The sequence below is a fragment of the Ursus maritimus genome, unplaced genomic scaffold (assembly GCF_017311325.1).
Source record: "Ursus maritimus isolate PB19 unplaced genomic scaffold, ASM1731132v1 scaffold_6, whole genome shotgun sequence".
Taxonomy (NCBI): domain Eukaryota; kingdom Metazoa; phylum Chordata; class Mammalia; order Carnivora; family Ursidae; genus Ursus; species Ursus maritimus.
In genome coordinates, this window is record NW_024426774.1 from 13,692,661 (window position 1) to 13,702,946 (window position 10,286).

Below are 10,286 nucleotides of genomic sequence, written 5' to 3' on the forward strand. Positions count from 1 at the left end.
TATGTACAGAGATCCAAAACAGAGATTTTGAAAGTTGCAGCCCAGTTGAATAACTGTCTCATTCCGTGTCATGTCATCTAGGCACTGGCCTGGACCTTCACTCTGATTGTATGAACATTTCATGTTTGAATCACACAGATAATTCCCACTTTTTTCTCCAACCACACATTCTCTCTCTGGACAATCTTGTTCAAGTTCATAGCCCAACACCAGAGGTGGGATGATAAAACCTAACTTGTAAACTGTAGACTCATCTCCTTTCTGAGCTCTGAGCTCTGATCATGTCTGCAAAGGCATTTCTGATCGTCTCAGAGACACCTGAAGCATGTTCCCCAAACCAAACCCATCCTGTTCTCCCAAAACCAGTATCTCCTCCATCCTGATATCTTAGTAAATGGTTCCCACACCCAATCTTTCAAAGTCAAAAAGTACCTGCACCACTAACCAGAGTTATTGTCCTAAAGGCTTGATCATATCAGGTCTCTTTGAAAAAGAATGAAACACACATCTCAGCTTAGAATGAAGTCACAAGCTGTGCAGATTGTCTTTATTATCTCATTTGCATCTCTGGGGCATTCAATGCCGTTGGCTGCTGCCTCCTTCTTGGAACGCCTCCTTCATTGCTGTAACTTCCTACTCCTTCATCCAGTCTCTTTGTGAGTTTCTTGCTTTGGCTCTTCCGCCTACTTCCCTGTAGTGATATTATTCCCTACTAAAGATATTAGGTCATCTCCTTTATCACTCTATATCTGAGTGCTTAAAAAACACCCTGAGGGCTTCCTATGTAGTAGATCCTGGATCTGTATTTTCAAGAAGCTCCCCAGGTGACTCTAAGTGGTTTGTGGAACACCATTGTATGTATAATTTGTGAGGTAAACAAAGGCAAGGTGGTGCTATCTTTAGAGACGGAATGTATACCGTGGCTGTAACCTGTGTTTCTCCGAGTGGGACCAAGTGGCTGAGACTGGCTGGATGTTCACCAAACCTGTGTCTTCTTCCAAGACATTCAGCTCCCTTGCAGTTCCTTGAGGTCACGTGTCTGAGTTCTGGCTTGTGAATGGACATGAATATGCCCATAAAAACCTTCCATTTGTACTTCTTCATGCTCTTTTCCTCTGCCAGTTGTCTGAGTCGATACCCATGGAAAACTTGAAAGTCCTGAATTAAAAGTGGCACAGGCTCTGTCATCCAGAATCATTGATACACTGCGTGGAAGAGGGTTTCCCTGCTCACTTGTTCCTTCTCCTGGTACTGGGACATAACCAAGAAGCATACTTATACCATGCCAAGCCATTGACATTTAGGGGTATTTGTTGTAACACCTGACACATTACTTACTATTACAGTGAAATAAAAGGTAATGGTGAATCAACCGTTCCCATGATGTACCTCAAGAACATCTAGGTACTCTTCCATCGCCCACGCCTCATGGCGTCCTGGTTACTGTAAAATCACCTAGCCGAGGTGTTCTTAACTTTTCTTGTACCATGGATACCTTTGGCAGCCTGGTGAATCCTATGGATAGATTTCAGAAGAAAATATTTTTTGAATGCTTAAAATTAACCATACAGGGTTACAAAAGAAACTCATTTGATTGGAATCGTTGCCATAACCTTAAAAAATTAAAATTGAGGGGTGCCTGGTTGGCTCAGTCAGTTGTTGAAACCAACTCTTGGTTTCAGCGCAGGTCATGATCTCAGGGTCATGAGATCGAGTCCCAAGTGGGGCTCTGCACTCAGTGGAAAGTCTGCTTGAGGTTCTCTCCCTCTGCCTGCTTGCCCTCTCTCTATAAATAAATAAATAAATAAATAAATAAATAAATAAATAAATCTTAAAAAAATAAACTCCCTTTAAAAATTAATTAAAATTTGTGATACTGTTACGAACATGTTAAAGAGCAAAATAACACATTAAACATGTAAGCAAGCTAGAAGTTGAGTTTTTAGAGAGCCATCAACATGTGAAGTTTTTCTAGTGTCGCTTGCCTTGAATAAGAATATTGAACTGTGGGGTGGTCTTTGTCAAGGCAACATGCATGTCACGTTTAGTCAATGTTGATTTTTTTGTTTTGATGGTTGCAAGTGTGGGAATCCCAATTCACAGAGATATATTGAGGCATTTGGAATGAAAACTTCCATAGATGGTATTAAAAGGCCAGGAGAGTCTTCTCTCAAGGAATACCAGAACTCTCCAAGGACTTTTGAGTTAGACTCTGATGTAGTAAGATCTCACTTTTGCGATCAATGAGCTCATATTTGGCTAGATCAACATCTTTGATACAGTTTATATCCGAAACTGTTCAGTAACACATAATGAAAATGACTCATCATTTTCCACATATTGATCAACAAACAGTTGTAGAGAGAGAATGCATTGCAGATGTCTGGGTAACTAGTAGTTGGTGTCTGAATGATACCTGGATTGGGGTTGCCCAAAAGCAATCTGGCAATATTGCCCAGGAAACTGTGATAATGTGGGATCGTAGGTCTAATAACTACAACAGTTTTAAAGAATTTGAAATATCGACAATAACTGTAATTCAATAGGGCAATATCTGATTTTTACTGGTGAAAAGTCATGAGTTCTGCTAATGTTCTTGTGGCTTATTGCCTACGTTTATAATGAAAGAAATGTTCAATTGCAGTTAAAGTTATTGGGGGGAATAGGCGTTTTTTTCCTCAACAAGTTTAAGAATCCACTGAAATTCTGCCCATGGATCTCTTGGGGAGAAGTGTGGGCCCCAGGTAGAAACCCCTGCTCCAGCCCTTTGAGATAATATTGTGCAGATACAGAAATCTTCTTTCTTGCGAAGGGGTGTACATGTGGATGTGGTCTTATGTGGCCAAGCGTATGTCCTGAAATGAGACATAGTTCACTCTTCCTCCTCTTCCACTCAGTTGGTACCTTCTCTATTTTTCCCTGCCCTGTCTTGTGGCTAGAAACCCCCACCAAGGAGATACATTGCTAGAACCCAGGCTCTAAGCCAGGCCACACATACTACAGTATTGCCAGATATACAATATTCCATTGTCTGATCAGTGGTGACATTGGGGAAGATTCTTCAATTTTCTATCATATTTCTCCCCTGGAAATGGCTTTGTTTTCTCATAGTTTTATAAGAGTACCATATAAAACATAAAGGTAACTATATAAAAGTGAGACGGAAGTAACCTATATAGACACAAAAATACAAATAAGCACATGTGTTTGCCATGTTTACCTTTCCTTAGTTGGGATCATTTTCTCAAGTATTAGGTTTAGTACACACACACACACACACACACACACAGTGAGAAGCAGAGAGAGAGAGAGAGGAGGGAGAGAGAAATTGGCATGACAGTGAATCAGATTGCCCATGGAAGACATCCGCTAGAGGAGTGGAACTGAATCCTAGCACTGTGAATTTCTGCTACCTGGCTCAATAAATGACACAGAGTATGTAAACAGGTAAATGTCTGTTAAAGTGAGCTAAAGCCTGCTAGCTTAGTGATGGTTTGTAAATATCTTGGATAGACATGTATCTTAAATAAATAGCACAATCTGTTTTTTTTAGTTTAAATTCAATTAGCCAACATATAGAACATCATTAGTTTCAGATATAGAGTTCAGTTATTCATCAGTTGCATGTAACACCCAGTGACAAATCTGTTTTTAACTGAAGTGGGTTTACTTGAAGGTAATATAGTTTTTTCAGGAATCCTGTAATCTTGGGGAAGTTACTTAAACTCTCCACAGCTCCCTTACCAAATTGGTAAAACAAGGATAATAATGCCTACCCCTTAGAATTAAAAGATTAAATGAGTTAGCACATGAAAAGCATTTGAGAATAATATTTGGCATAGAGTAGGCACTCTGCGTGAGCTATTATAATTATTGTTAGATGTAGTAGTATTCATGGTAGCAATTTCATCACTATAAGAAGTGCCAAAGAGTATTGAAATGCTCAGAATTTAATGTTCTACTACAAATTCTAGATCTTATTGCTTATTCAGCTCTTGGATCTGTGTTTAAGTTTGCTTTGTCCTTCACCTCATTGCCAGCCAGTCAGCTATCACCCTGAATCACTCTAAGACTCCCTACCCCTAAGGATCCCCTCTAAATGGCACTTTGTAATTGACTATGAACTTGGAATGAAGATAATGCAAGATTATTTGGATTGTGCACAAAATAGTATTGAGTAGATGGGTCTGTGTGCATCTCATAAATGCATTTGTTTACCTGATTGACTTTTATGATAACTATATCTAGATATCTGGAAGGATTCGTCCTTTGGTAAATGGATGTATCCACCTCATAAGTAAGGTAGTGCAGTATGCTTACATGTGTACTGGCATCACCTTCCCTTTCTTCCCTTTATCGTGATTACCTTCTCCATCCTCAGGCCTGGTCATAGGCAATAAATTCTCTCAAAGCACCACCAGGTCATGGGTGGAAAGCAGTGAACTGGGTGAATTTCAGGGTCAGTAGCCACTAAATATTGTATGATTTATGCACATGACCAACTCCAGGCCTCAGGTATATTTAAAGATGAGCAGGGTTGGCTAGACACCACAAAGGCATTTCTTCTCATGCCTTAGATTCCAACTTAAAGAAAATGATGATATTTCTTCTTGTCAACACATGGACACGCCTGGTGTGACTGCCGGCTCCCACTGGTGGGCAGAGGCAGAGCTGTGTGTTGGCCACACCGGTGGGTGTGCATTCAGCTCCTGTTTCAGTGGAGGAGCAAATACCGGAATTTTGAGCTCTGCAGGTGGTTGTGTCATTGCTGATGTATTTCTTGCTGTCTAACCAGTTGGTAATATAAAGTTTATAAATCTAATCCTATCGTGGAGACAAGTTGGATGGGAGATTTTGTGTTTAGGAAGAATACACCTAAGGGGCTCCTAAACTGAACAATATTGAGTTGTTTGTGTCACTGTTTTATGGTTCTGGGAAGTCCATTCTAACTGGACAAGATTTCAAGATTTATGGTAACATCAGGAAAGACTGGTGTATTTTTAACGTGCTCACATATCACCTTGCAGCTGAGGGGGACTTATCATGGTTCCTACTGCTTTGGCTCTACCAGTTTTCCTTCTGGCTTCTTAATCGGGTCTCTGTCTTAGGAATGACAGCCTTCCCAGGATAAAGCTTAGCCTTCTTAATGCACATCAACAGAATGGCCAAACAAGAAGCAGATTCCAAAGCAGCAGGAGCACCTGCTTTGGGGAAGTATGGTTTAATGGGAAGTTCAGGGACGTAGGAGTGGAACATGTTATCTTCAGCTCTCAGCCCCATCTTTGAGCTAACCATGTGATTCTCCTTCAGCAGGAGCCAGGATCACTCTTGACATCAGTGTGGTCACCGTGGAAGTGCATGACTCCGATCTTTCTCAGGGAGACAATCTCCTGTGAGGATTGTGATTAGCTGATACCTCTGGCTTCCACATATTCAAGGTCTGCCATAGCATTCTTGCCAGGGCCACACTCTTCTTGGGATGCTCTCGGGTAACAGCTGAGCACAGCAGAGATGCAGAGCGGGGCCGTCCTACTTCACACAAGGCTGGTCAATGGGAGGTGGGTGCCCTGGGTTCCTTCTTGCTTGGCCAGCCTGCTCAGAGCTGCACTAGAGACTGAGCTTTTCCCTGCACAACCCACTTCTACCTTTTCTCTCCTTTTGGAAGTGTCACACCAGCATGCCACTCTGAAGATGCCTCTTCTTGTTCATGCTTCTTCTCCCCTTTTTCTTCACAGGAAGTATCCCCCATAAATCTCTTGCATCCTGATTTCCATTTTGGCATTTGCTTCTCAGAGGACCTGAACTGACAGGCAGTGTGGGGACATGTGCTATTTTTGCCTACAGTGTACATTTGACCCCTTCTTATCATAATGCAATCCCTGCATAAACCCAAGCCACCTTAGTGATGAGCTGTTCTTCTCCAGCCCCAAACATGGGGTTATGGTAGACCATCATAATCCGTGTTATAGTCTTAAACTCGCCACAGCTCACTTACCAAATTGGTAAAACAAGTCTTGTTCTACTGCCACTGGGCTGGGCACTTGAGCCAGGTCAGATTAATTAGTGTTCTCATCTCTGGTATAAGTGGTCCAAGTGGGCAAATGATTAAAAAATCCAGTCAAGGTCTCCCCCATGATATGGGGCACTAACACTTAGGGACTTTCTCTCCTTCCTATTAGAGAGGAGCTAAGGGTGTGAACAGAACAACTTCTTCTTCTTCTTTTAAAGATTTTATTTATTTATTTGTCAGAGAGAGAGAGCACAAGTGGGGGCAGGGGGTGGCAGGCAGAGAGAGAAGAAGGCTCCCTGCCGAGCAAGGAGCCTGGTGTGGGGTTCAATCCCAGGACCTGGGATCATGACCTGAGCTGAAGGCAGAGGCTTAACCCACTGAGCCACCCAGGCGTCCCTGCATACAGCTTTTTAAGAGTTCCCTTTGTAACTGATTTACATATTTTAATTTTTGTCCCTAGTTGTTTTTAAAAATCGCTTTATCTTGGTGATCTGTGGTCCCACTATAACATTGTTTATTATGTTTTTTGGCATGGGACCCATTATGTTTCCCAAATCTGAGGATTTGTGGCCTTCATGAATTCTGGAAAATCCTCAGTCATACTGCCGGAAGTAGAACCTCTACCATTCACTCCCTACTTAAGTAGGGTTAGGCTGGTTTTGGTCTACAACTTCTGACAATAATGCAACTCACTACAGAAAGGAGACTAAACAAGGAATCCAAAAATCAGGGAAGAATAGAGGCAACAGCCTCAGCGTCCAGAGTCCCCAGTCTGGAGGCTCTCAGAGCTATCCTCTTTTCTGTCACTTTTCTTTTGCTCTGGAATCTATTTCTGAATTCTTCTACTCTTTCTCTTTTATTTTATTTTTTTAAAACTTAAGTTGGTTGAATTGGGTTCTGTCACTTATACTTGAAATAGTTTTCAGTAACAGAATGGGTTGCTAGTAAACCAAATCTAGAAACTAGTTCTCTACCCTGAGGGTGATCCTGCCTCAGGAATAGAATAAAATGCAAAATGGTAGGAAAATTCTGCAAAGTGCTTGACACAGAACAGGCCACCAATAGATAGTTTTGAATGAAATTGTAGAAGCATAAGAAAATGAGAGAATAAGGAAATTGCAGGACCAGGAATAAGGGTGTAATATCCAAAAAAGCATCATAGTACACATGGTAAGTGCTCACTAGTTATTTTGTTGAATGGATCTAAGAAGAGGAAAAAACTTGGCTTGACCATAAGTTTGCTTTACCAGGTTGTCGGTGCCTCTTAATGATGAGTCAGGGTGCCTGAGATTGATCCCTTCTGAGACTATGATTCATCTTTTGTGTCCAAGTCAGGATTCACCTGCTGGAGAGGAATTGTGGAGATAAGGGTAGTGAGAAAAGGGGCCTGGGCATATTCAGGGACAGTGACAAGAGGCAAAGAGGAGTGATCGTGTGGGAGGTAAAGAGCAGGGCATCTAAGAGCAGTTGGGGACCCCAGAGCTTTTTTATTATTTCAGTGAAAGGAGCCTCTATGCAGGACCAGTCTAGACCCATGGCTTCTCCAGGCAGACCAATAATTCAGCTCCCCACCAAACCAGTATCCTCTCAATATTTGTTCAGCACTTATTTAGTGGGGGCTGAAGAAGTATCAGCAGGGAATTTTGTTGCTATTGATTATTACCGTCCCAGGCCGCTTCCGGGTTTGACAAACTAAACTTCTGTACCCTTGATGGGTGTGTTAGGAATCCCACGGGCAGGGAAATTGGCACCACGTTTGTAACTTTGTTGGTGTTAGCATATCTCAGGGTAGGAAACATGACACTAATCTGTGGGTTCATCAGGTTCTGCCCATACAAGCAGTAGTAATTGGAGAGGAGCTGGAGGAAACATTTCTCAGACTGACTGCCTGAAGATAGCCCAGTACAGAGGAAAGAACAGTCTGGGGAGCACACTCAGGAGGGCTAGTTCCCTGGTATATACAATATATTCTCCATCACAGGTCATTCAGCCTTTTATCTACTTTACATGAAAATATCCACACAAAACTGCCTTTATTTCTAACCAATGAGTAAACAGATAACATATAACACAGCCCTGAACTCACAAATGCTCCAAGTATTTTTTTTTTAAGTTTATGGAAGCATTTCAGTGAAACGTTTGGGTGGGCAACTTACTATAGTAAATAACAATCATGTAGAAAGAGGAGGGCATGACGGGAAGACGTGCGAATGTGGTGACAGAGCCGAGCACGCATGATCTGGAAGATCACACGGGTGAAATAGATCCCACAGATTCCACCATGGGTGCCAGGACGGGTGGAGAAACAGCTCCTCAGCGCCACGGAGTGTCTTCCTAGTGAGGACCAAGGGGAGGACAGCAATTCCTGAGCTGAGCCCACTGAGCATTCCCAGACCCCATCTTAGAACCCATGGGCTCATTTACCTCAAGAGCATATGAATAGAAACTTGGCGATTTGCTCAGAAAAGTAACATTGCTTTGTCACAACATTGTAAGAGGACTTTCACAATAGAGGGGCCTTGTGAGAACATAGCTGAGCTTTGCCTAATAGCACTTGGGACACAAAAATGATACAAACAGGGCTCAGAGGCCCTTCTCCAAAGAAGCATACATCCTAGTGGGATTGGATGGAGGTACACTGACATAATCAAGGCAGAAAGAAGGCAGAAAAAGGGTCAGAGAATCTGACTGGAGAGATTGAGGGAACTGTCATGGGAGAGGTGGCACCAGGGGTGATGAATGACAAGTGAAGTTTCAATACGTAGGAGAGTAGGGAGTGCTCTCCGTGCTGGGGGACCAGCACATGCAGAAGCCACAGAGGCACGACATAGAACAGGGGGTTAAGCCCACAGGCTGGAGCTAGGGAAGCAGGAACTGTATAGACAGACCTCCCCCTTACTGCTACACGATTTTATGATGGTGCCTGGAGATTGTATATCTGTTTGTAACTTTTCTCCCCATTTCTCCCTCCCAGCGGGAAGCTGGCACCCTTCTCCATTACCTGGAGCAGAGACAGGAGCCTGGCAGGTGCTCAGTCAAAGCCTGATCTCTCAGTGGCTGTTTAGTCTGTAAAAGAAAAAGCGGTAATGGCTTCATCCAGCAAATGTGAGACCACTCTAAGCAATCTGGTTTCCTTGGAGGAGGTCCCGGTCTCAGAAGGGACGAGTCACTGTGGTACAAAACTTTGGGGACCAGCCTTATGGCTGCCCTGTGTCTGTTGGCCCATTGACTTGGACAGAGCAAGCTTCTACTTTTCAGTTTACTTTTAGTCTGTGGACGGAACCAGAGCTTGGTTGGTGGAATCACCACTGTTCACACTGACTCTTCCCAGTTGAATGGTTATTGACTCCAGTGAGCCCAGACCCTTGCTCATACATTTAACATGAATGGAGCCTGACTCTTTTGTTCTTTTTTTTTTTTTCCTCCAGTAGGTTCTTGGTCACTTTTAGAACCCTCAGGCTTTGTGAGCTTTGAGCTTGGAAGGAAACTGTCTTGTCTCTCTTCTCTGGAGAAACGTGCAGTTCTTGGAATAAATTACCAAGGGAGTTTTTACAGACAATTCTGTCTTCTGGTTGAAAATGGCCTCTGAGTCAGTCAGAAAAAAATCCTGATATCTTACATCATGGTTTTCGGTCAGTTGATACTGTTAATACTGACACATAATAAGTAATACGTATACGTTGACAAGTGATTGCTTAACTGATGGGCAATGGAGTTGTCCTAGGGTTTGCTTTCCTTTATTTTCAAAACCACTCCCTCATTCCAAATGCCCCAGATGCCCACCCCAAGAATAGCACCACTTCAATGTCCTCTGAGGTCCCACTGTCTGTCATCCGTGTCCCCTCCATGGCTAGGGAGTGGGGAGACTGGATTCTCTGCTGTTCCCTCTGATTGGAGTGGTATTTACTTTGTCCCTGCCAAAGAGTTATGTTTCAGTCAGCTGCTTTTCTTCATCTTGGCAAATCCTGCTTGATATTTCTCAATTACAAACTAATGACTCATATTGCAGCATCTTCTTATTTAAAATTAGCACAGCAGATTGGATTTGTTAAATCGAAGAGAGCTGGAAAAGCAAGCTAATCCTTCAATAGCGGTGACAATCTCTGCAGCCTGTGGTGCCATTGGCAAACTGGAAGGAAAGGCAGAGGGACCTAGAAGAAAAGTGTTTTTAATCCATTTGGAATTTGACGGATTAGCCTGAGTTGGGTGAATAATTATGCTCTATAAGATTCTGTGGCACCATCATGACACTTGTCGAACTAGCCTTACATTATGC

At 42.7% G+C, this 10,286-nt stretch overlaps 1 long non-coding RNA gene across 1 annotated transcript; it reads right to left on the reverse strand.

The window, feature by feature from the left end:
* Positions 1 to 1,357: 1,357 nt before the first annotated feature.
* Positions 1,358 to 9,260, reverse strand: LOC103671712. The gene is made up of 3 exons (XR_571035.1): positions 9,012 to 9,260; positions 7,258 to 7,355; positions 1,358 to 1,515 (listed from the first exon to the last, which is right to left on the reverse strand). It is a non-coding gene; the product is annotated as an uncharacterized LOC103671712 (long non-coding RNA).
* Positions 9,261 to 10,286: the final 1,026 nt, after the last annotated feature.